The 27623-nt window shown below is 49.1% G+C and overlaps 1 long non-coding RNA gene and 1 pseudogene across 1 annotated transcript; one reads left to right on the forward strand and one right to left on the reverse strand.

Moving 5' to 3' along the window:
• Positions 1-1113: 1113 nt before the first annotated feature.
• On the forward strand, positions 1114-27289 carry LOC125945444 (uncharacterized). Its single transcript, XR_007466896.1, has 3 exons — positions 1114-1243; positions 19506-19528; positions 27222-27289. It is a non-coding gene; the product is annotated as an uncharacterized LOC125945444 (long non-coding RNA).
• On the reverse strand, positions 2654-2810 carry LOC119454679 (U2 spliceosomal RNA; annotated as a pseudogene).
• Positions 27290-27623: the final 334 nt, after the last annotated feature.

A 27623-nucleotide genomic window follows, 5' to 3' on the forward strand; every position in this document is an offset into this window, starting at 1 on the left:
GGCAAATCTCGAGGAAGGAACTGCTTCCGGAAATGCAGACGCTCGATGAACCAGTCGACTAGCTTGCCGGGGAATCCCCTTCTTCCGCAGACGCTCGGTCTTCACGTTATATACATCCCTTGACCGGTGCGGACTGAACTCTACTCCCCTGCTGATTCTCGCACGGCGGTTATATAGCTTCCACAGGCGTTCTCGAACTTTCCTATCGGAGTCGTGATCTCGTAGCATGGCGTCGGAGCGTTGTCGCGGGGGGGGGGGGGGGGGGTGCAACTTTGTTGATCGCTGAAGTTCATCGCATGGGTGAGTTAAAGTAAAAAAAAATGGCATGTTTAAGACTTTAATAGTGTTCTGATGATCAACGCATGATGAAGTGTTCTGTAGTAGTTTCCGATGAGTAAACACAAACATGTTTAGTGTGCCAACAAAACGTGCGATGCTTCATCTAGAAGATTATTTTTCTATGGTTCATATATGAAAATGCAAAAGATTCCACTGCATTGCATGCGTTTTTTTTTTCGCTACTGCACTAACCCCACAATGCCTCTCTCTATACCTGATGTGAAGTGAACACTGGTAACATTCCAGAGCGGATGCGAGAAGGCATGTTATCGTCCTCGTTACTCGTAGCCGAACAATCCGCCGAGAGCGCACCAATCGGAGAGGTCCCTGCAAGCGAGCGACACCTCCTCGCAGTCCCTCGTGAAGCTGTAGACGACCAACTTGGGCCAGACACGGGAAAAGACGTCCCAATCACAAGGAACAGTAATAGCTTTAATAGCAAAAATAAAAGAACCTACGCGTCATATTCATGTTTTATATTTCGTGCTTGAATTGAACAGCCGTGGCACCAAATGCAGTTGAAATACAAAACGAATGTTTTGCGTGCTCGTGATTAGGTCAGTGCCAGGAATAATTCCCCCCACTCCTAAAAACACATTGTGTTCACTGTCAGCCACGAAAGACGTTTCTATCGGGATTCACAAATATACTCGGCTCTAATCCGCGTAGGTAGCGAACGTAATATACGTGGCCGACTCGATATTCGCGAAAGAGGTGAAAGTATCAGATCACTGAATGAGCTTTACTTCTGCAACAGATATTGTCAAGCAGTAATAAAATTTACTTGTTGTGGGGCTCGAGGAATCCATACGGCCAACGAGAGTACAAATGTATCCAGTCCGTCTTCGTTTGCCAAGGTTCCAGTGGATTTCGCCATCGTGTCCAGTACCTGGCATACCTCAACGTGAGTACGTTAATACGACGACCACATTAATTCGGTACAAAAAAAAATAAAAAAGAACGCTGGAGCGCGTTATCCGAAAGCCGAAATTACTGATTTTCTTCATAAAGTTTAGCGTAGTTTGATATCGAGATGTTTTCATAAAAAGGGTTTCTATTTCTTGCTTTTGCATCACGATCAATAACATTTGGCACATTTCGATCAATCTGCGACAGTCGTCTGCCGTCAGCCAAGACGTACTTGGAGCGCTTCTATATCAGCGAGAATTTACCGCAGATAAACATGGTCTGACCTACCGCACTTGCCAGCTTTCGGACGTCGAGCAATGTTGTCATCTCCCACAAAGTGGGTCGTTCTCTTGTTTCAGCAGTCGAGAAAGTGCGGCCTCACTTCTACGACCGTGACTTCGTAGTCATGAGTGCCAACACCAAGTTAGTATGACTTTAGTAGTCTAAGCATCTGGCACACAAGCCGGCGCGATGATCTTTGCAACTACAATAACGCAACTAAACCACCCTTCAGAGAAGTGCAAGTGCACATCAACACGCTTACTGCTTGCCTCAATATCATGTGACAGTAATTTTCTGGGAAGTTTTACCTAATGTCACCGCCTTAGATTTTGAAATCACCTCTTTCATTCATTGTCCTTCGGATAACAATGCGGCCCAAATACAGGGCATTCATTTTTAAGTTTTACTGAATTTTTAGAAATCGCCTGTGGGAATACCATAATTCTCATCATTGAGCAGGGTTATTCAATGAGGCGGACATTAGTAGCACGAGAAATCGAAACACATATTCAACTAATTCGTAGAAATTCACTAATTAACTGCTGAGTTAATTACTTTACGACACATATCGCAATTTACGAATTGTAGCAGGTCACCTTGTGAGGCGTATCCACTTGGAATTAACCCAGAATGACACCAGTTTGGAGATATGCGCCATCAAACTCGCCGTAAAAATGCACTGTTGTTCTGCTTACGTTTTTACCAAAATGCTGTTTTATACATTGATGCACAAAAGTAACTGGAACGCCCATGTATTTCGTCCCCCACTTTGGGAAATAAGATATCGAAACTGGTGTCATCCTGGAAATTCAATTGAAGTGCATGCGTCTTGCATCCACTAGCTGGTGAACCCCTGTTCTGACCAAGTCCAGCCTCAGCACAACAGGCCACTCGTCTATTGACACGGATCTCGACCAACACTCCATCCTAGAATCGGGTGAACCAAATGTAGTCTGACAGTGCTCCTTCCTTCCCCACAAAATATTCTGCTTTCCCCACTAAGCAATAATGAACTTTCAAACAATCGATTCCAGCCCACGATTGTAGCTCGTTGTTTCTGCGTTGTTATTATACAGCGAAGCTGTATATGGCTAGTTTCCAGCGGATCGATGTCCGTATACCAAAAACGTGGGCCGATCCCGAAGATCGTGCAATACCGGGTTGACCCGCGGCACTCGCCAACTTGCAAAAATAAGTGTAATATTTTGGGTCCAAATACAATTCAGATAAGATATTAAGCTGATAAGAACAAACAGTGCACTTTGACCCGCGTCGGCCATGTCTACGTTCGCACCATACACATGCACGCCATCCCGCGTATTCCAACTAGTGTCCACCAATCCGAGTGTATTCGATCTCCTAACGTCATCCACTACGTAGGCTCCTTTCCTCAGTTTTGCTCTGACTGTTAAAAGGGTAGGCCGCGTGTTGTACGGTCTGAAGAAGAACAGCGTGCCTACCAAGAACGACGGTGTGAACAGAAATGGCAATGGGCGGGGCGGTGGCGAAAACCACCGACGTTGAGCGGACCGCGACGCCAAGCGTAAGCGTGCTGCCCGCCAGGACCGCGAGACGGAAAGAAATGCGAACCGTCCATGTGGCCCTAATACCGCAAACTTTGAACTGGAACATTTCACCGGAGCAACTGTCAATCACCACATACACAGCTTCGCTGGTTATCCACCTTCAAAGAGTGGAATGGCACTGAATTTTGTTATTACTAGGGCGTCCTCCTACCCCTACCTAACTGGACTTCCGAGCTCTGGTGCTTTGAAATAGTGCCAACGTAAATATCTGCATTAGGCACTTTGTCAAAATAGTTAACCTAGGAGTAGGTCCTGGTTGCAACTCTCATGTTGGAATCTATGCGAAACAAAACTGTATTCAAACATTGTGTACAAATTCTACACAACAAACGACGATGAGTATCATTATGTTTTCTTATTGAACGCACAACCTCAAGCCGTGTTTATATTGTGATGGGGCGTCAAATAGATAAAAAAGGGACCGTATTTATGTACAGGGATTGTTGGCAGAGAGGGCCAAGATGGCTCAACACGCACAGCGTTTTTCGGCGATCGTCGTCTTCTTCCTTAATGCAACGAGGCGGCCCGTAACATCTAACTGCCCGGGCGGGCTGAGCGCCGTCTCGGCGCAGACTAATTACACGAGGAGGCGACGGAAAAGTACGGCTTCAGTCGGGATACGTGCACGACGTCACGAGATGGCAGGGTAGATGGTGAAGAACTGTTCAGCGGGGTGATTTCATAGTTCACGTCACCACGAGGGTGTACGAGGGTGTACCGGGGATAGCACGTAATTGCCATAAGTGACAGGCGGGCTCGAGACCATGGCGATAAAGACGGCGGCTTGCGGAGGCATGCGCACATAGTCAAGAGAGCAGAGACAGGCCGAAGGCGTGGTTGGGGCATCGGCTAGGGGAGGTAGTTCGAGCTGCAGGAGGCCAGTTGCACAGTCAATTAGGGCAGAATGAGTTGCGAGAATGTCCAGACCAAGAATAACGTCGTACGGACATTGTTAAAGAACGGCAAATAAAACAGTAGTTGGGTGACTGGCGATTGTGACGCGGGTGGTGCACATGCCAAGGATGGTGGAAGTTCCTCCATCGGCCACTCTTACAACGTGGGAAACAGCAGGTGTCACCACCTTCTTTCGGCGACGGCGAAGACCAGAGCTCATGAAAGAAATATGAGCCCCGGTGTCGACAAGTGCAGAAATCGTCACGCCATCAACGTCAACTTCCAACACACAGGGTCGAGTCGGCAGAGTAACTAGAGGGTTTTGGGGCAGAGTCGTAGATGCAGGGTTACCTCCGGGCGCTGCATCGTTTAGTTTTCCGGAGTGAAGCAGCCAAGGTTGCTCGGCGACGGGGCGCGGCGAGGTGGCGGGGAGCGGGAAGACGGACGGCGGTACGGTTGCGAACGCGACTGTTGACCTCTAGGTGACAGCGAGCGTCTGGACCATGTCGTGGCAGCGTCAGGATTGTAGGGGTGTGCCGCAGATAGTGGCTCAAAAGGGCTGCGATCAAGGCAGCGAGCATAGCCAAAGGATGGAGTACGTGGCGGGAACGACCAGTGGTTGTGACAGTAGCGAGCAACGTGCCCGACACGGCGACAGTAAAAGCAGACAGGCCGATCGTCTTCAGTTCGCCAATCAGCAGGGCTTCGCGATCGTGGAGCGAACCGTGGATACCGAGGGAACGATGTCGGGGCCCCGGAAGCGGCTGTAGGGCTGACAACGGCGCAAGCAGCGTGAACCCCGAGATTCGCGAGTTCGTTTCGCACGATGGGCTGGACGAGTGAAACCGCTGGTGTGCTCGAGTCGCCGGCGTTAGAGCTGGTAAAGAGGCTAGGGGGAGCCATTCCCTCGATTTCATGGCGGAATTTCCTCGTCAATTCGGCCGACGGCGGCGAAAGGTTTGATTGCGGCCGCTCTTCACACGAAGACGTTGCAGTGGTGTTGGGAAGCCGGGCGAATGGTCGTTCAATACGGCGGCTCTTAGCCTGCTCGAAGCGCTGACATCATAGCATCGACGGTAGCACAATATCTGCAGATGAGCAGATTGAATGCGTCGTCCGCTATCCCTTTCAGGACGTGGCCAACCTTGTCAGACTCTGGCATGTTACTGTCAGCTTTACGGCACAGCGCCAGCACATCCTGTATGTAAGACAAATATGATTCCGTGGACATCTGGGCGCGAGTTGACAGCTGTTGCTTCGCAGCGATTTTTCGACTGGAGGCCTTGCCGAACAGGTTACGGAGCTTTTGTTTGAATGTATCCCAGCTTCCAAAGTCGGCCTCGTAATTGTCATACCATAACTTTGCCGTTCCACTCAGACGAAACACCACATTGGCCAGCATGACTGTCAGGTCCCAGTGGTTGGAGTCGCTTACCCGTTCGTATAGCGCGAGCCATTCCTCAACGTCGATACCATCGGTGCCGTTGAACGTTCCAGGGTCTCGGGGTCGGACTAGTACAATCGGTGTCCGCGGCGCAGAGGCAGATTCCGGTTGGTGTGCCATGGTGGCCGCACCACAGCGTCGACCGCTTCGGAGCTCCGTCGTCTGGCGAGAATACCCAGCACCTTCCACCAATGTGTGACGGGGCGTCAAATAGATAAAAAAGGGACAGTATTTATGTACAGGGATTGTTGGCAGAGATGGCCAAGATGGCTGAACACGCGCAGCGTTTTTCGGCGATCGTCGTCTTCTTCCTTAATGCAAGGAGGCGGCCCGTAACAATACGTATCTGCAACAACAGTCACAACATTATTCATGAAGTTTTCATGTCCATGCACTACACCACCGACAAGCTATGCCGAAACGCTAACGCCAAATTCCGCGGATTTAGTGTGAGGCGTGTACGTAGCGATGTCTCGAGGGTGATGGCAACGCATGATGCTTGTCGCGGGGAGAATAGTGACAACAGGTGTGTGCACAAAGAAGTATGGCACATATGTCTACATACATTGAGGATTATGTGCCTCTTGTCTCAACGTGGCACATACCCATTCTGGAAGATCTTACGACAATAGGCACACACCTAGTGACACATATCGAATGTCTAAATCACAAAAATCAAGTAAATCTGGGAAAGCGTCGAATATAATGCGTTGTTTCATTAAGAGGTAGGTATGCTCTAGAGATACCTACGAGCGAACATCAAACCCGTGTTTAGGTTTCGTGCAGATGTTTATTTTTTGATTACGCAGAACAGAGGTGTACTTACTGGCACTACTTTTTTTGTGAACATACAGTGGCTATATACGCACGTTCGCTGTCATGTGTTCGCTGTCATGTGTCCCACGTAACTTGCACCAAAATTTCTAAATATTGTGACGTCTCGGTTGGAACGACGTTTATTAGGCCCGGGAGCTCGTCAGCGAACCAGCGCAGCACACAGGCGATGATGATGAACACATATATAGGCGAAGAGGAGGATAGGTAAAAGTGCGAGGATGATGATGATAACATACAGATGAGGAAGATGTGCGTAATAGACGCCCACACTAATTTCCCCCCGACGTGAAAGCGGCCATCCTGGCCGGCCGTCAAGGTGTCGAGGCACGCCGCATGAAGGGCTTCATGCGGGAGACGTGGACAACCTCGGTATTGCGGCAACGGCGGTCTGTGGAGGCGTCAAGAGGAGTAACGCGATAGTTGACAAGCGAAGTCTGTCCAAGGACTATGTACGGCCCGATAAACCGTGGCTGGAATTTTTCGCATAAACCAGGGGTGCGAACAGGAGTCAGGAGCAGGACCTCGTCACCAGGTCGAAAAGATACAACGCGATGGCATTCGTCGTAAATATTTTTCCGGTCTTGTTGTCTGGCCTCTGTGTTCAGGCGAGCACGCTGGCGACAGTGGTCGAGTCGGGAGACGTACTCTTCGCACGATGATAGAGATGTATTAGCCTTGGAGTTGAAGAATGAAACGTCCAGAAAGAAAGTAGGGGAGCGTCCATAAACGAGGTAAAATGGCGAGTAGCCAGTTGTGCGCTGCACGGCCGTGTTATAGGCGAAAGTGACGAATGGTAAAAGAACATCCCAGTTTTTGTGGTCTGGTTGAATATAAGCGGCGATCATGTCGGCAAGGGTGCGATGAAACCGCTCGGTCAGGCCGTTAGTCTGGGGGTGATAGCTAGAAGCTGCCTTGTGGGCTGTGCCGGAGGCTCGAAGAACTTCGTTTAGCAGTTGGGAAAGTAACGCCTTTCCACGGTCACTGAGCAGTACACGAGGAGCACCATGGCGTAGAATAATGGCTTCAAGAACGAAGTGAGCAACTTCCGAAGCAGAACCAGTAAGCACACAAGCTGTCTCAGCGTAGCGCGTCAGATGGTCGACGGCAGTCACTATCCATCGATTGCCAGCAGTAGTGACCGAAAGGGGCCCGTAAAGGTCGATCCCAATAACCTCGAACGGGGGCTGCAGGGCACGGAATCGGCTGTAATTGGCCGACAGGAGCAGATGTTGGGAGCTTGCGACGCTCGCAGGGAGAGCAGGAACCGACGTATCTGGCGACGCTAGCAGAAAGGCCAGGCTAATAGAAACGACTTCGAATGCGGTCATAGGTTTTATGGAACCCAAGGTGGCCAGCTGTCAAATCATCGTGAAAGGCGTTGATGACACGAAGTCGCAGAGAGCGTGGTAGAACTGGCACCCAGCGTTGCCCGTCAGGATGGTAAATACGGCGATACAGCACGCCATCGTCCAGCTTAAAGTGCGCGAGCTGGCGACGGAGGCACGCGTTAGGTGGACGAGAAGCCCCAGAGAGGTGATCAATGAAGCGTTGACAGTACGGGTCAGCCAGCTGACGAGAGGCGAGTGGCTGATCATCGTCGAAAGGCAGTTGATACATAGAGGCCAGGGAGGAAACCTAGCAGTGTCGGTCGAACTGGTGACGTGCGAAGCGATTGCAGAGGCGTCGAGCGGGGCCGTAGGAAGCGGGCAGCGAGAAAGAGCGTCGGCGTCTTGGTGTTTCTTCCCGGACTTGTATATGATTTCGAAATCATACTCTTGGAGGCGTAAAATCCAGCGACCCAGACGTCCAGACAAGTTCTTGAGCGTGGAAAGCCAGCATAAAGCGTGGTGGTCCGTAACGATGGTGAAATGGCGGCCGTGGAGATAAGGGCGAAACTTCTGTATCGACCAAACAATAGCCAGGCACTCGTGCTCAGTGATCGTATAGTTCTTTTCGGAAGCGCTGAGTACACGGCTGGCGTATGCAATGACTCTCTCTCGCGAAGAGTTGTCGCGTTGCAGAAGAACAGCACCTATACCGCGGCCGCTAGCGTCGGTGTGTAGGAGAGTCGGTGCGGCCTCATCAAAATGGCAAAGCACAGGTGCAGAGGTGAGGGCGTCCTTCAAGCGTGCAAACGCCAATTCGCATTCCTGGGACCACAGAAAGGGTACACCGGAAGCTAGTAGCTTGTGTAATGGAGTTGCGATGGAGGCAAAGTTCTGGATAAAGCGACGAAAATAAGAGGCTGAGGCCAAGGAAACTGCGCAAGTATTTGGGTCTGTCAGGACGAGGAAAGCGAAGAACTGCAGCAGTCTTATCAGGGTCCGGCTGAATGCCATCCCTGCTCACGACATGACCCAGGATCTTAATGGCTTTGCTGGCGAAACGGCATTTCTTGGTGTTCAGCTGAAGACTAGCGCGGGCGAGGCACGTCAAAACTTCATCCAAGCGTTGTAGGTGCTGATTAAATGTGGATGAAAAAATGACAATGTCGTCCAGATAACACAGGTCTTCCACTTCAGGCCACGCAACACGGTGTCAATCATGCGCTCAAAAGTCGCAGGCGCGTTGCAGAGCCCGAAAGGCATTACGTTGAACTCGTACAGTCCATCGGGGGTTGCGAACGCCGTTTTTTCTTTATCGTCTTCGTGCATGGGGATTTGCCAATAGCCGGAACGCAGATCCAGGCTGGAAAAGTATTCCGCACCTTGGAGGGAATGTGAACCGTGGGCGCAGTAGCAACCGACGCGTAAGTTGGTAGCGGCAACGGAGAAGCGACGTGGCCGACAGGCTTGACAGCAACTTGCGCGTATGTCGGTCGTGCGGTAGTTGGTAATGCGTGAGGGACAGGAGCTTGTGCTGGCACAGCGCAGATCAAGGACGCCAGTTCTTCCCTGATAACGTCACGCAATGACGCACCAAAAGGTTGGCTGGGATACGTCGAAGGTGAGGTTAACCCCATCGATTGTAACTCTTCGCGTATGAGCGTGCGTATCAGTGTACGTAGGTCATGGTCCCCCGTAGAATGGGCATCGTCAATGTCGGGCTGTAGGTGGACAGACTCGAGCTCATCGAGGCGCTGACAAGTGATTACGACGTCAGCGACGGTAGCCGGATTCTTAGTGGCGAGTGCATTGAAGGCAAGAGTTCCAATGCCTTTGAGAATGTGGCGTACCCTGTCCGACTCCGACATTGAAGAATTCACACGTCGGCAGAGTGCAAGGACGTCCTCGATGTAGGAGGTGTACGACTCGCCCAGGTGTTGTTTGCGAGCATCGAGGATTTTCTTGGCGAGAGTGGACCGAACAGCCGGTGTGCCGAACACTTCACGAAGCTGGTGCTTGAAGAGAGTCCAGTCGGTCAATTCGGGCTCGTGGTTAAAGAACCACGTCTTCGCCACGCCAGACAGATAGAAGGAGACATGGCGTAGTTTATTAACATCATCCCAGTGATTGGCGGAACTGACTCGCTCATAATCGTCCAGCCAGTCTTCGACATCCTCTCCGCGAAGACCAGCGAAGAGATGGGGGTCACGCTGGGCGCTGTTGATGATAAAGGAAGGAGACACTTGCGATGTCGGAATGGAGGCAATGGGGGCGCCAGGCTGGACGTCCTGCGGCATGCTAGCTGACGGTGGGCGCAAGCGGCGACCTGAACGAAGCTCCAGGAGGCAGACCGGACGGCCAGAGGACGTAGGACCGAAGAGCACACTCCACCACTTGTGACGTCTCGGTTGGAACGACGTTTATTAGGCCCGGGAGCTCGTCAGCGAACCAGCGCAGCACACAGGCGATGATGATGAACACATATATAGGCGAAGAGGAAGATAGGTAAAAGTGCGAGGATGATGATGATAACATACAGATGAGGAAGATGTGCGTAATAGACGCCCACAATATTCACGAGCCACGTATCTGGGCTGGTGTTTGCAGGCGCTTGCAGCCAGCCAGAGAATTTTCTTGTTTTTCGCCTATTATTTAGTTATTAATAATTGTTCAACTTCTCAAATATTATGTTCAGACCAAACGTGTCAATGACACAATTTCAGACCATCCTCCAAATTTTCCGATGCACCTTTCTGTTGCTCAATGCATGCTACATAAAAGTATTTTCCAAGCCACAAACAAAACCCGCGAAACACGAAGAAGTGCCGCTCGAGTAGTCGCGCGATACTTTTATTGCGATAGCAATTATATGGACAATCCAAGCGCATTTTTGCCGTCGCCGTCGTAGTGATGTTCCGTATCAATTCCAACGGCGATAAAATCGTCGCCGCGCGACGTGCGTTGTGTGTTCGAGCGAAAGCGTGCGAGGGTGAGCCGGCAACCGCAGCTTAATCTCGCACACGCGACAGAGGATGGCGGCCGGAAGCGCACGGTCTTCGTTCACACGCGAGGAACGGGGAAGAGGCGACGGAGACTGAAGGGTGCGTTCTGCTTACGCGGCTGCTGCTCACGGAGCTATCTTGAAAACGATCTTCGACGTGGCCGATGTGTGCGCCCGCGGGTGCCTCAGCTTCAAAGCGATCTGCGATGGGCCAAAGTGCATTCGCCGAGTGCCGGTAGCTTGATATGCGCTGCGCTTTCGACGTTCGGTTCGCGTTGAAGTGAGAGCCAGCGCGAAGGTCAATTTGTTCGCTGCTGCTGGTGCGCTTTATTACTCCAGCGTTTTAACGAGCTCCCGCGGTCATCGAGCGAGATGTGTTCATGTTTACCTTTGCACGCGGGACACCGTGCTTGCTTATTTAGTTAGTAAGCGAATATCTACAACTTTATACGGCCGATAAAACTACTATCCTTATTTCGTATGGCTGTCTACTAATTTGCTATCGCAATCGATGCTTCGCCTTTCTGGCGAAACTGCGACTTTTTTGTGTTCAGCGGCTTTTCTTTCTGGCAGGGAAAATACTTTTATGGAACATGTATTGAGCAATCGAAAGCTGGATCGGGAATTTTTCAGGGTGATCTACAGTTTTCGCATTGACACATTTGCTCTTAATATAATATTTGAGAAGTTTATTATTCCTAATAACTAATTAGGCGGTTAGTCGAAACACAAAAATAGTTTGACTTGCTCCAATTATCTGCTCCACGGTAAGTAGCATTACCCTGTGTTCGCCCAGCTGCATGGAACTTGCATATTTCACAATTTTGGCACAAGTTACCTGGGACACAAGGCATATATATATATATATATATATATATATATATATATATATATACCTGGGACACAAGGCATATATATATATACATATATATATATGCCTTGTGTCCCAGGTAACTTGTGCCAAAATTGTGAAATATGCAAGTTCCATGCAGCTGGGCGAACACAGGGTAATGCTATACACAAGTTACCTGGGACACAAGGCATATATATATATATATATATATATATATATATATATATATATACGCCGAGATACCCACTGATGCGGCTTCAGCCCTCCCCCCCCCCCCCCCCGAAATTTTTCGGTGCTGGCATGCACCGCCGACCAAAACTACCACCGACGCCGGCAATCATTCTGGATTTTGTCGACAATGTCCTTTTCACGCTCGAAAAGACATTTCGGCGCGAACATTGCGAACTCGGGCTGGATTTCGTGACAACGCCCTTGCACCTGGAGTCACGTAACGCAAGGAGCCCCATCCGAGCTCAAACGTTCAACGGCTTTTCGATAGCGAGCGGGCGCGTTGCGGTATCTCGCAGCGGCCGCGGAATATACGGAACGCATGGATTTCAATTACGAAACTTTATGGGTATAATGTTCTCATAAACTTTTGACGCGAAAGGTGCGCTGAAATTTCCAAAGGCATGCTTTAAAAGATTTTCAATTCTGGAACTTTATGGGGTTAATGTTGTTATAAACTTGGGCCAACATGCGCGCACTGGAACGCTCGTGTCCAAGCCGTTCCATAAATGGAAGCGCGCGCTCGCAATCTCCCCCACACACGAAAATACTAAATATCACCGTGAATGTCAGCTACCGGTTGATAATTTTCTCCAAACATTTTCAGGAAGCGTGCCCAATGTGATTGATCAGCTGGACCAGGGCAGGCAAAGTAAAATATGAGAAAACAGAAGAAAGTGAGCGGCCTATTATTGAGGATTTTTTTTTTTTTTTTTGCGGGCGACAAGGTCTGGCTCTCCGTGGCCACAGGGACAGGGGCCCTATGGATTTAAGCAATGCCCCTGCTGAAAATACAGGCATTTTCAGAGTGCTTCTTCGCATGCGAGCTGATTGTGGAGATACATATCTGAAGAACCATTTGGAAAGTTGCCCCAGTATTGCCTCGTATTTAAGCCCAGACGCACAAAACCAAATTATAGAAATTTGTGGTGACATTATCAAAGAAAGCTTACATTCAAAAGCAGGCTGCTTCTCCATACTTCCTGACGAAACGACGGACATCGCTGGAATCGAACAGCCTACTGTTTCTGCAAGGTACCTAAACAAGTATGCCAACGACATCAAGGGAGTGTTTTAGGTTTTAGCACCAGAATAGATGCCCATCTCTCACTGCGGCAGCAGGTTCTATGTAAATGTGTAATTACTGCTGCAGCTTCTAGTCACCCTTCCAGTGACCACTGCCAGCGCAGAGAGAATATTTTTTAACAAGAGTTTATTAAAAAACTACTTGCGCTCTACAATGTCTGTGGAACGCATGGTTAGGCTGGCGCTTCTATACACCCACAGAGACGTCGGCATCAACGTGACCGCTTCGCTCAACTTTCCCGCCAAGAGAAGTTTGTCCTTTAGATAGCGAGGCAGCAAAAATCAATGCAAGTAAAGAGCACTGTTTCTTCAGGTCCACAAGTTCTTAATTATGAAAACGTATGACCGCTCATTAGCTTTTAAAACCGCAGAAATTTTCGCCGTTTATTCTAGCACTTAGCATCATGATCACAATTATCACGCGAATACAAAAATTACGAGGATACCAATAACCAATTTTGACCGACCTTGCTCATTGAAAGCCCGGCCCACGCGGCGTTCGCCAAAAACACACTCGGATATTGGGTAGTTCAACTTACCGCATCATCTGTGGCCTTCGTTTGTACTTTTCTTTCCTTTTCAGCTACCTGCTTTTATTTCTTTTTTGAAACGAAGGAATACCCTCCTTTAATTTTGAGTGCAGAATAATTGTTGGCGTTGTGCAGGCAGTAAAATTACACATTTTCGTACTGATTTATGCATTATTCCTCTATTATTCTACCTGTATGGTGCTGTCGCGACCGCTGCATGGCCCAAGTACATACATATCACGATTTCTGCAATCATAGTTATGTTCTTGCCAGGATCATCTGTCTTTCTGTGCTCAAAGTTTACTATTTGTGACTGAGCAACATTTTTATTTGTCGTATTTGACGCATTATATACACTGACGTTTGCTTAAATACGTAGATTTATTAGAGACTCATACGTATTTTTAAATATCTTACTGCGAGGTTTTGTGTATACAAGCAGTGAACTTTGTTTCGAGCGACTCTTTTTTTTGCCCTTTAGCGAGTTGTATCTTCGCATTTGTATATTCCATTCTATCTTCGCATTTCTAATATATACTTTGCAGAACTCCCACTTTTATTTGTACTCACTGCTGCGAGTATTATCTCGGTGAAATTACAATACACGACGAATTACACCTGCTCCTGCGCAATCGATTGCAACGAGGGATAGCGTCATTGAGGTTTCTTCCTGGCCGTTGCATATGTAGAAATATGTAAACAAGGTTCTTGAATGACAAAGATTGATCAAAATATTTGTCCTCAACTTATTCATTTCATGGCCTTTACGTTTTTCATATAAGCTGCATGCATTGCTTTGCTGGTTTCGAACTGATATTGACCCTTTTCGCGGCGATCCCTTGGCGCTGCCATATTTGATCACGTGGTGACGCGTCCATTGCTTGCCTCAACTGCCTCCGTTGCCTCCTTGTTTACAATGGAAATGTATGACGCCGGCGCGGCTTAGAAAACCTCTGTTTTTGGAGATATCGTAGACGGTGACTAGGTGGACGACACAAAGCTTTGATCACAGCTTCAGAGAACATGCAAAAGAGCTTTCGGAGCTGATTGAGCTATGTCCAAACGGCGCAGGCAGTTTATATGGTGCTTCTTCTAAAATCGAGGCTAAATATGCATTCCAAGCTTTGCGATTATGAATTCAGTCAGGATTAGTGTGTTTTTCTCTTTGTTCTTTATTCAGCAAATATTTTGAAGCAGTGGCTTGTCAGTTTCTGACTCAGTGAAGTTCCTCGGTGCGGCCACTATCTGATTATTTTCTGCCTAATCACTCGCGGGTGTTCTCAGTTCCGAATCCGATAGATTTGTTCTTGCTGCGCACAAGGCTTGAAACGTAGCTGTTTTGTACATTGTAATACCTTGTAGCAAATATATATTACAGCGAGTAACTTGCTTACTCTTTTGGACCGTCACGAAACATTCAGCTTCGACCATTGGTGTGCCATAGGTGTAGTCCGTCATTTATTGTGTGTATACAGTGCGCATATATTCAAGTGTGCGTCCATTCACTTATTCTTGATACGTCGGCGATAGAGTGGTCGCAAGTTTTCCTGACATTTGGACAGATGTGTATAGATAACGTGCGCGAAACTTACTATGACAGGAAGCGGCGCTACTCCCTTTGTCATTGTTTAACGAGTGGTACTCACTGTTGCCGACGTTCTGGGGATGAAGCCCTTTCTTTGAAGATTAGCGACACAAGGCTGGAGGATGAGCAAATTTCTGTATCCTCTAGGAAAGCCGTACATCACGAAGTGCCGGTAACACGTTCGGACAGTTGCAGCAGCGGTCCGCGAACTTCGCCACACAGATTCATTCTATTCCTTAACATGCCAGTCACTATTTTTGCAGCCAACTACTACACACGTCTTCAATCCACATTATTCAATCTAGCATGATTGGAGCACAGTGTGTTAGCGAAAACTCAGTTGCATTTCCGACAGCTGATCGCACAGAAGCAAGGTAGAATCGGTAATGGTTTCGTATTTGTGCGCGGTCGCTGAGGAAAGGTATGGCGCGCCGCCGTGAGCGCCATCTCGTTTCTCTAAAACAAACTGCTCCGCGAAAAGGGTCAATAGTTCTAAAGTTCATGTGATGTTTTCTTTACTTATTAATTAGACAAAAACAAAACACGGAAGCATTCATATCAGTTATTTCTGCCACAATTTTTGGGGCATACGAATATATTCTGTTATGAAAACATACATATATTAGACAGTTTTAGTTTCACGTACGTAGATGCTTTGCGTACGTAGAGCCTCTACGTGTAAGCAGTGCGCAGGCGCAGAACGTAGCGGCCGCGCGCTGGTCTCACGGACGTACGTGAGATTCGATTCTTTGCGTGCGTTTCTTGCGCACGTAGACAGCTTCACGTGGGCGTTTCGCGAGATCACGAACAAGCGATAGCGTGCCGAGCGCGCGCAGGCGGCTTGCATCGAAATACGGCGACAAGATGACTGGTCATCTTTTTCATTCCAAGACAACGATGACAGCAGCTAACGCTTGTACAACACACTTCCAGGCATTGCGGAGACCATCGCCGGCACGCATCAATGCACATCGCCGGCTTGGCTGAAATACTCTGATTGGATTGAATTGGCTACCGCAGTGTTCATATTTCCCGAGAGATGGAGCTACGTGGTTCCTCTTGGCGCGCGTCGCGTACGTGTAGCTAAAAGCGTTTCAGATTGCGTGCACGTAAGGTACGCAGACTTTTCACGTTTGCGTACGTGAAGTCCCTACGTACGTGTAACTAAAACTGTCTATTAATGGACAGTGCATAGCGTTCAATAATTCGTTTGCAGCATCTAATATACAATGAAATTGGCAATGCAGTTACTATTCATGCATTTGATCCCTCGACAAATTCTATAAGGAGGAGGCCGCGCTGCAACCTGAGCCCCCCCCCCCCCCCCCCGAACAAAATTTCTGGCTACGCCACTGCCACTGACCCAACAGCAGGCAACCCAGGCCCTCCTCCCCAACAAAAGAAGGTTGGACGAAGTTTCCCTTAGGACGATTTGGGCTGCGGAAGCCCTCCATACGATAGGTTGTGTGAATTGGTAGGTTGACGTCCTCTAAAATAAATGTCGTGAAAGGAACAGAGGACAGTAGAACCTACTGTCTCCTGCAAGTGGATTGGCAGCAAGGGCTGTCCGTAGCATGGGGTTCACTCGCGATAACGGCACGGTCCTTCGTCTTCCTCTTCAGTCGGCACATACACAGGGGCGCCTCCGCTTCATTACATTGCCCCGGGAGCGAAGCATAGCCATCCTGGCGACTGAGGGCGCAGAGAAGATGAGCGGGTCGTAATAGGGTTTCAGGCGGTTGACACGTACTGTATCTCGCCCATGACGACACAGGTCTGGTGACACTGTGACCGGCTCGACGACGTAGTTGACCGGTGAAGTGGTATCGATGATACGGTACCGACCGCGAAAACGCACCAGGAGTTTTGAAGATAGGCGAGGAACGTGGGCTGGTATCCAAAGCCAAACAAGCGAACCAGGAGCAAAGTTGTGTGGTGATTAATGAGTACGGTCATGTCGTGTCTTTTGACGTTCTTGAGTCTCGCTAGTGAGGGCACGTGCCAGCTGACGGCAATCTTGAGCATGCTTGGCGATTTCGGAAAGCGGAGTGTACTCTGTGGCGTCAGGTTGGTACGGCAGTATGGTGTCCAAAGGGCATGAAGGCTCACAGCCTTAATACACAAAGAAAAAGAGGGAAAACCCGGTATATATAGGTCGCTTGCGTCGCGGTGTTGTATGCGAACGTAACAAAGGGGAGTACGGTGTTTCAGTTGGAGTGGTCGGATGAAACATACATCCGCAACATGTCGCCAAGTGTGCGATTGAACCGCTCGGTCATATCGTTGGTTTGAGGATAGCACGTGGTCGATTTTCGGTGAATGATCCTGCACTCAGCGAGGAGGGCTTCGACACCCTCCGACAAGAAGACACGGCCCCTATCACTAAGTAGTTCTCGGGGAGCACCGTGACGAAGAACAATATTGCGAAGGATGAATAAACCAACTTCACGGGTGGTCGCTGCCGGCAGAGCTGCAGTCACAGCGTAGCGAGTAAGATGATCTACGCCGATAATAATCCACCGATTTCCGCACCCGCGGCATGGAAGCGGGCCGTTGAGGTCGATGCCGACGCGGTCGAACGGACTAGCCGGGTATGGTAACGGCTGCAACGGTCCTGTGAAACGCTGTGTAGGTGTCTTGCCTTGTTGGCATGTAGTACAAGACTGAATATACTTTTGCACAAAGTTGGACATGCCTCACCAATAATAGGGCTGACGCAACCTTGTGTAAGTTTTGAGGACGCCGGCGCGTGCGCTTAGGGGATCAGAGTGAAAAGACGCGCAGATGTTAGAGCGCATATGACCAGGTATAGCAAGCTATTTCCGACCGTCGGGCATATAGTTGCGGCGATATAGAATGTTGTCGCGCACGGAAATGTGGGTTGCTTGGTGGCGCAGTGGTGTCGAAGGAACATGAGACGGAACGGCAAAGTAGTCAAGTAACATTGCAAGTGTCGAGTCCTTGCGCTGCTCTGTGAGCATGTCGGTGATGTTCAACGGTGACAGGGTGGACAAGGAAGCTGACAAAGACGCCGGCGTCAGTGGGGAGCGGGAGAGCGCATCAGCGCCGGAGTGCTTGCGACCGGAGCGGTACATGACGCGGATGTCGTACTCTTAGAAGCGAAGCATCCAACGTCCCAAGCGTCCCGACGGGTCTTTCAAGGAAGAAAGCCAACAAAGGGCATGGTGGTCAGTAACTACGGCGAAAGAACGGCCGTAAAGATATGGGCGAAGCTTGCTTAGAGCCCAGATGATCGCTAGGCACTCCTTTTCTGTGACTGAGTAATTTAATTCCGCTTTCTTTACAATACGGCTTTAGGGCACTGCAAGGGCTGTCCGTAGTACGGAGTTCACTCGCGATCACGGCACGGTCCTTCGTCTTCCTCTTCAGTCGGTAAATACATAGGGGCGCCTCTGCTTTATTACAGCACTTAAACGGCAATCGTTGCTGATGAGTCGAAAAATTGAAGGTATAGAAAAACTACATATGCACCTTTTCTGGTCGCCGTGTTCCTCCTTCGAAACTGTTCCGCACGGCGTTCATGTCCTCGGTCTTACCCATGGGACGCCGTTGCCGTCATTGTTCCAATAGAACCCAGTATATTATTTACCCTGTCGAACAAGCGGCGTCACTGATGCCAACGTAAGGGACTTGCCTTCGTCAGTATAACTGTTTTTCTTGGTAACATAAGCTTCATTCGAATGGCCAGTCTTGAGACAAAGACGCGACGTCGTTTTCACGGTGCCTACGAGACCGCACGCTGCATTTCAGGATTCTTACTGATTACTTTGTATTTTTAACTACATCTCTATACTCATCATTTCACTCTCCTTTGTATTCTTATATTGACAGGCACACGTGTCGTCCCAGCCACTTGTCTGTTCTAACGCAATGCTTTTTGTGCTCGCTCAGTACTTTTCTGTGCTCACACAACGCTACAGCTACGTACTTGCAATAGTCTGTGTTTGACTTGTACTCACAAATCATGCCTTCCAAGGATCTTGACCCTATATTTATTTATGTGGAAAAATAATGTGCATTTTTAACACTACTGAAAGTATTTAATCATCTTGCAATATTATTTTATTGATTTCATATTTTGGACAGTATTTGGCTAATATGACCTCACGATTCACAAATTATTTGCAGATTTTTTTCTTTCTATGTGAGCGCAGCCTTCTTTTCCACATTTCTACATATTTCACAATGTTACCACATTGACTATTCAATCAATATAGTGAAGAAACACCTGTCCTATTTGTTGAGTTGTTTACTGTAATCATAAAATAGTGTCACGTTAGATTACGAAGCATCCTCTTTCCGAACCTGCAGTACGGGCTTCAAAATGAAATAATCGGGCGCACCTTTCCAACGCAGCTCGCTGGCTATAAGAGACGTGCTAGCGTGGAACTCTGGATTACTTTGGATCACTTGAGTATTCTTGAACGAGGATTCAAAGCACGGTACGCGGGCCCTTTTTACATTCCACCTCTATAAAAAGAACGCCAGACACAGTAAGCCATCGCGGTGGGTAGTACGAACTTAGCCTATTCATTATCGACACATGGCTCGAGTTTGTGCATTTGCCTTTTCTTTTACTTTTCAGATATCGTCAACATGGCGCAAGATGTACGTACCTCCACAACACTCGTTGCTTTTTTTAACCATGAAATGAAGCAATATAGAACACCTGCGTTCTTTTTCAAACAAATTGTGACCATGAGCTTCTCTGTATATAATACACCTAATTATTATTCGCTCTAAAATAATTATTAGGAGAATTTGGGCATTTTCTCTGTACAGCTAGCAAGAATTGGCTAGTTATTTTCTCCAGTAATTCAGGCGCTATGCTTTGCAAATTCGTAGGAATTTAAACACACATGGACTTGGGATAATGGGTTTGGACTACAGATCGTTTGTGAACTACATTGTTACGCGGGAGCACAATAGGGAAGCTATTTACAGAGTGTATCTACAAAGGTAGTAATCAGTGGCCAAGATGGAAGCCAGACAACATCAGGCAAGGCACGTCGTCGTCAGATCACCCAGTGGCCGCTTATGGGTATGTCTCATTAAATCCAAGGGTGTACATCATCTTCGTCGAGTAGCACGTAGCAAAACCCTCTGCGGCAGAAGCGCCGGCCCGGCGCGACTAAGAATCCACAGCAGAGGAAGGCTGGTAATTCTTCAGACTCGAAGCATGCACGGCATCGCTGGACAACGGAGCATAAGATGTAGAGGCACTGGCAAACACAATCTCACTTGTCCGCCACTTGTCCAAGGGAACGGTTTGGGCCCATGTAGCAAGGAAGGAGCTTTTCAGAAAGTACCACGTCGGGCTGGGGACCAAAAAAGCACGAGAACACGCAGGAGGAAATCATGGATCGATTGGCTGCCAAATATCCCCCGCTTAAAGGACCGAACGATGGAGACGAGTGCTGTGAATACTCCGGAGGGATATGTGAGGAAATGGTCCGCGACTTTTCGGAGAGCGAAATCAGGACGGCTCTCCACAGTCTTCGCGGTAGATCGGCGGCGGGATCCGACGGAATAACTAACAAGATCCTTAGGAATTTCGATGATGAATCGATCACTTATCTAACTGACCACTGCAATGAACTCTGGACAAAAGGGGTATATCCGGAGGAATAGAGGGTGGCCAACACTATCCTCATACCAAAACCAGGTAAACAGCTCACTCTAGACAACCTCCGTCCTATTTCGCTAACATCATGTCTAGGTAAGGCTATGGAACACGTTATTCTCAATCGACTCACGAAATACGTTGAACAAAACGACATTTTACCGTACAACTTAACCGGCTTTCGCCCTGAGCTGTCGTCTCAGGACGCTATGTTCCTGATCAAGCACCAGCTCGTACAGGCCAGCCCAGCGCCCACGAGAGCGCTCTTGGGTTTGGACGTGGAAAAAGCCTTTGACCGCATATATCATAAGGCCATACTTTACGTTCTCTCTGCGATGGGGCTAGGCAAGAGATTTTTAACATGGTTAAGGACTTTCTCGGAAATAGGTCTGCACACCTCATGTTGGGGGAGCTTAAGTCAGAGGCAAAGAACTTGGGAAATAGGGGCACCCCGCAAGGAGCAGTACTCTCGCCCATGCTATTCAGTTTAGTAATGTCTAGGGTTGCCAGAAATTTGGAGAAAATTGAGGATATACATTACGGCATTACGGGATATATGCTGACGACATAACCATATGGAGTGCCAAAGGTAATGTAGGACAGAGGGAGACCAGATTACAGGAAAGTGTATATATTGTAGAGAATACACTGAAAGATATGGGGCTGAAATTCTCGGCAGTGAAATCGGAACTTTTGGTTTTGAAACATCGTAGAAGAGGTCGAAAAACAAGAGGTTACATCCCGACAGACGAGCCCAGAGTGAACTTACGCACTCACGAAGGAACTACAATCAGGCTAGTCGAAGGAATGAAAGTTCTTGGATTCTACATAGAAGCGAATAATGCGAACTATAAAACAATACAGCATATCTCAAATAAAAGCTATGAAGTCATTAGGCTACTAAGGAGAATTACCAATAGACACAGAGGCCTGGGGGAAGACAGTGCTTTGAGGCTAGTTCATGTTTTTGCTCTCTGTCATTTCCCTTATGTTGCTGGATTATTCAAATGGACGCAGGTAGAACTTAACAAACTTAACACAATGATTAGGAAGCTCATTAAAGCTGCCCTAGGGATACCGATTAACACTGCAACCGAGAGATTGATGAATCTAGGCGTGCACAACCCAATAGAGGAAATTGCGGAGGCTCAGCAGCTAGCGCAACAGGAAAGATTGACAAAAACACGAGCCGGCAGGAATATACTACAGGCAATAGGGGCAGAGCTAAATAGGTCAAGGCGCCCACTGGAGGATGAAGTGGAGTTACGAGCTGAGATTAGGGATCTGATTGGAACCACCCCCCTTTCTAGAAACATGCATCCAGAGCACAATATCAAAATGACAAAGGCAAGAGCTAAAGCAATCTTGCGGGAGATACAACAGCAGAATCAACAGGCGGCTTTCGTAGATGCTGCCTGGGTGACAAGGAAAGAAGCATATACTGTCGTAGTAGCAAACATTCAAGGCAAGGTGCAAGATGCCATCACTGTATTATTTACCAAAGATTCCATGGTGGCGGAGCAAGTGGCAATTGCTCTAGCCATCAGGAACAATAAATGGACTTTTATTTACAGCGATTCCAAAGCTGCTATAAATTAAGGGTTTCGATAAAGGTTACGTGACCGCGGTTGCAGCTAAACTTTTTGAAAACACTCTGAGTATGAGAACTGAACTCCAATGGTTCTCTGCACATATGGAAGAAGTGGACGAGACCCGGGCTAACCTCAATGAGGTTACTCATGACTTGGCACGAGGACTTGCTAGCCGTGACAGTCATAACCGAGCCGTCCACCACGAGGCCGGGGAATTTAGAGATCATTTATTAACATATAACGAAATTACAAAACACTACTATCTAGGACGCAGACAATTTCGATTGCCACATTCAAAGCTGAACAGGGCTCAGGAAGTTTCAATGAGACTATTACAAACAGGAACTTATCCCACGCCCTACCACCTCGATAAAATTTATCCAGAAAGGGAGATCAAGATTGTCACGCGTGCAATGGCATCATTGGGATCAGACACATGCTCGCGGGATGCCCTGCGACTCTCACCAACCCTGAAGAAGAATGGCTCCATTGGAAGAAGATGCTACAGAGTTCATCTTTTCAAGATCAGCTACGGGCTGTCCAGAGGGCCCACGGTGACGCTGAAGGGCTGGGCCTAACAGTGCCATCGTGGGTGCGGCCCGCCTCGGCTTGAAATAGTCGAGCTTCAGGACTTTTGTAAATAAAAATTTTTCACACACACACACACCCGGAGTAGAGTGTACCCGGAGCAAACTGTTCGTCGCGGTGCCGCTGGTCGTAAAGGCGCTTTTGGTTGTCTTGGGAAGCAGAAAATCTGCTAGGTCTATCCGCCGTGCGTTATCAGCCAGGGCAATGGCGTCGCGTGCACATTCACTAGTCGAAGTTGCAGGTAAAGGAAGAAATTTGTCCAATGGTAAAGTTGGTTGGTGTGCAAACAAAACATAAAAGGCCGAGTATCCAGCAGTGTCATGGTGAGATGAATAGTACGCGAATCTCACGCATGGCTCTGCACGGTTCCAATCAAGGTGATCAGCCGTCATGTACGTTTAAAGCATGTCCGCTAGGGCCCGATTCAAGCGCTCAGTGAGCCCGCGTTGGCCTGGCAGTTGTATCCTGTGGTGTTCTTATGCTGCGAGTGGCAGCAGCGCGAGTTATCGTCGATGACTTTACGTAGGAAGGTACGGCCTCATTCGGTCAGCAATTGACGTGGGGCACCATGTAATAAATTGCGTCACGGAGGAGAAAGTCCGCCACGTCTGTAGCACAGCTGGTCAACAAAGAAGCGCGAGAATTAAGGACTGCGCAAAGAGCGATGAAACGAAAAGTGTTCGGCGTAACGTTAAGAGACAAGAAGAGAGCGGTGTGGATCAAAGAGCAGACGAGGATAGCCGATAATCCAATGGACATTAAGAGAAAAAAATGTAGCTGGGCAGGCCATGTAATGCGTAGGGAAGATAACCGTTGGACCATTAGAGTTACAGAATGGGTGCCAAGGAAAGGGAAGCGCAGTCGACGACTGCTGAAAATAGATGGGGTGATGCAATTAGGAAATTAGCAGGCGCAAGTTGGCTATCGCAAGGCAGGGGTAATTGGACTTCTTCTTGCGGTGGATATAAATATATGCAGGCCGATGATAAAGACGTATCATTTATGATGTCTGTCACCCCTGTCATGTCCTTTATATTGAGACAAGTCATAAATTGCGTGCAGGTAGGTCATTCATGTCACGCGCGCTACGGAAGCCGCGGATTGCGATGCTGGTGGCGTTGAAAGTAACGAAAAGTCGGCGTCGCTTAACTGGCGCTGACAACTACGTGTTATTTTATTTGCGCCAAATTATGGGGGCAGGCTGGATATTACGCAGGTTTATTTACATGCAGTACATCACACGTATACTATTTGTTTAAATTTTCAGTGGTGATCCATAGTGTCGTGTTGCACTCGTCGTGTTCCTGATGCATCGATTTCTTTTAGTGAAACTGCAGATCGAAACGCGTCAAGCCTCTCAACGCGCTGATTCGCCCGCGAGAAAGGGTGATCGATGCCGCTTGTCGCAGCATGCGTCCATGAGGTTCGGCGTTAGAGGCCAGATACCTACGATTATGTGCCTGAAACTCGGCACGCAAGCTTCGTTTTAAAATGAGAAGAGGTGCAGAGACAAAAGGACGACAGAAAAGGTAAAGCTTTGGAATCGATACACATTCGTATTCGCGCGCTAAATTCGCTACACACTCCACCCACAAAACCGCACTGCATCTTAAATAATGCTTCCTCACGTGACGCTTCGAACCACAGCTTCAGAGAAACAGTGAGACTAAAACAAATTTGTTGCCACCGTGGCGTCATAGAAATCGGCGAACACAACTGGCTGGCGCATTTATTTATTTATTTATTTATTTATTTATTTATTTATTTATTTATTTATTTATTTATTTATTACATAAATAGCAGGGGGGTGTACATATATTTTACACATTTGTAGATGTAAATACAAAGCGCACATATGTTACACACACATTTTCTATACAACGTGCGAAAGTGAGCCGAGGACAACGGTGGCTTGGAGCGCACTATGGGCTTTCGAGCGCACCGTCTTTGCGCGAGCCCAGTGGTGGAAACCGCGTGATCAAGCGTGCGCTATAGGGTCCCTCCTCTAGCCATATCCTGGTTGCGGGTGGCTGTCCGCGTGACTGAGTGCATACAATGGTGGCTTGGAGCGCACTAAGGGCTTTCGAGCGCACCGTCTTTGCGCGCGCCCAGTGGTGGAAACCGCGTGATCAAGCGTGCGCTATAGGGTCCCTCCTCTAGCCATATCCTGGTTGCGGGTGGCTGTCCGCGTGACTGAGTGCATACAATGGTGGCTTGGAGCGCACTAAGGGCTTTCGAGCGCACCGTCTTTGCGCGCGCCCAGTGGTGGAAACCGCGTGATCAAGCGTGCGCTATAGGGTCCCTCCTCTAGCCACATCCTGGTTGCGGGTAGCTGTCCGCGTGGTTGAGTGCATACAAAGGTGGCTTGGAGCGCACTAAGGGTTTTCGAGCGCACCGTCTTTGCGCGCGCCCAGTGGTGGAAACCGCGTGATCAAGCGTGCGCTATAGGGTCCCTCCTCTAGCCACATCCTGGTTGCGGGTAGCTGTCCGCGTGGTTGAGTGCATACAATGGTGGCTTGGAGCGCACTAAGGGCTTTCGAGCGCACCGTCTTTGCGCGCGCCCAGTGGTGGAAACCGCGTGATCAAGCGTGCGCTATAGGGTCCCTCCTCTAGCCACATCCTGGTTGCGGGTAGCTGTCCGCGTGGTTGAGTGCATACAATGGTGGCTTGGAGCGCACTAAGGGCTTTCGAGCGCACCGTCTTTGCGCGCGCCCAGTGGTGGAAACCGCGTGATCAAGCGTGCGCTATAGGGTCCCTCCTCTAGCCATATCCTGGTTGCGGGTAGCTGTCCGCGTGGTTGAGTGCATACAATGGTGGCTTGGAGCGCACTAAGGGCTTTCGAGCGCACCGTCTTTGCGCGCGCCCAGTGGTGGAAACCGCGTGATCAAGCGTGCGCTATAGGGTCCCTCCTCTAGCCATATCCTGGTTGCGGGTAGCTGTCCGCGTGGTTGAGTGCATACTATGGTGGCTTGGAGCGCACTAAGGGCTTTCGAGCGCACCGTCTTTGCGCGCGCCCAGTGGTGGAAACCGCGTGATCAAGCGTGCACTATAGGGTCCCTCCTCTAGCCATATCCTGGTTGCGGGTGGCTGTCCGCGTGACTGAGTGCATACAATGGTGGCTTGGAGCGCACTAAGGGTTTTCGAGCGCACCGTCTTTGCGCGCGCCCAGTGGTGGAAACCGCGTGATCAAGCGTGCGCTATAGGGTCCCTCCTCTAGCCACATCCTGGTTGCGGGTAGCTGTCCGCGTGGTTGAGTGCATACAATGGTGGCTTGGAGCGCACTGAGGGCTTTCGAGCGCACCGTCTTTGCGCGCGCCCAGTGGTGGAAACCGCGTGATCAAGCGTGCGCTATAGGGTCCCTCCTCTAGCCATATCCTGGTTGCGGGTAGCTGTCCGCGTGGTTGAGTGCATACAATGGTGGCTTGGAGCGCACTAAGGGCTTTCGAGCGCACCGTCTTTGCGCGCGCCCAGTGGTGGAAACCGCGTGATCAAGCGTGCGCTATAGGGTCCCTCCTCTAGCCATATCCTGGTTGCGGGTAGCTGTCCGCGTGGTTGAGTGCATACAATGGTGGCTTGGAGCGCACTAAGGGCTTTCGAGCGCACCGTCTTTGCGCGCGCCCAGTGGTGGAAACCGCGTGATCAAGCGTGCGCTATAGGGTCCCTCCTCTAGCCACATCCTGGTTGCGGGTAGCTGTCCGCGTGGTTGAGTGCATACAATGGTGGCTTGGAGCGCACTAAGGGCTTTCGAGCGCACCGTCTTTGCGCGCGCCCAGTGGTGGAAACCGCGTGATCAAGCGTGCGCTATAGGGTCCCTCCTCTAGCCATATCCTGGTTGCGGGTGGCTGTCCGCGTGACTGAGTGCATACGCGGCGCACGCGCCGTATGTTGGAGGTAATCTGCGGTGGGCGCAAGGAGTTCGCGAGATGGCTGATGGCTTCATGCGCGCTATTTTCCCGCACGCTTAGCGCTGGGGGTCGCGTATTCTCAAGTTTTTGAGACACGGAGAAGGTAGAGAGGCAACACCGAATGTTCGCTCCCCGCTGCCAGTGCTCTTCATCCCGCCAGTGTTGTGACAGCAAGTGTTCGTGGTCATCGAGTGAGATCAGCTCATGTCTGCCTGTGCGCACGCGACACCATGTCTGTTAATTCAATTATTACGCGAATGATTACTGCAATTTATGTGGCCGATAAAACTACAAGCCTTACATCGCGTAGTTGGTCATTACTTGGCTGTCGCTCAAAATGCCTCGCCTTCTGGCCAAAGCTGCTACTTTTTTTGTACAAGTATACCCTTTTAAATTCATCCCTCTTGTACACGGCCAGCGAAGTGCAGTGTCAAGAGCTATACGCGTATAAATACGGTAACATCTTAAGGCACGCGTCAAGTGCACAAAGAGGGGTGATTTTTGATAATTTTGCTGAGCAATTCAAAGAAAGTTGAATGCTTTATAACCATATGATTGCGCCTACGTGGTCACTCCTGTGGTTTTTATTGCAGTGAGGTCGACCTTGACTACAACGTGACTGGAGTAGACGGGAAAGCCATAACTGAGGTCGCCTCTTGGGGTAAGTGCTTTCGAGTGTTCTTAGTTTCAACGGAACATGCAAAAATGTGAGGTAGTGCTACGAACAAATAACATTAACGTAGCCTAGTTATATTCACTGTATTGCAAAAGGCTCTCCAGTGCACGTAACATACCCCAGCAGCTAAGCGCACTGAATACATAAATGTTGTCTGACCTCGTCCCTCTATATCTTATCCACTGCCGCCTCTGGTAGCCATCCTCTACCCTTTAGATATTCATTGTGTTGTGATGCATGACATTCCCCTCCTTTGTTACGAGTATGTACATCTAGGACGTAAAGGTCTTGATTCTGATAGCTTAGCACTAGCAAAATT

This window comes from Dermacentor silvarum, chromosome 5, assembly GCF_013339745.2.
Source record: "Dermacentor silvarum isolate Dsil-2018 chromosome 5, BIME_Dsil_1.4, whole genome shotgun sequence".
Classification (NCBI taxonomy): Eukaryota; Metazoa; Arthropoda; class Arachnida; order Ixodida; family Ixodidae; genus Dermacentor; species Dermacentor silvarum.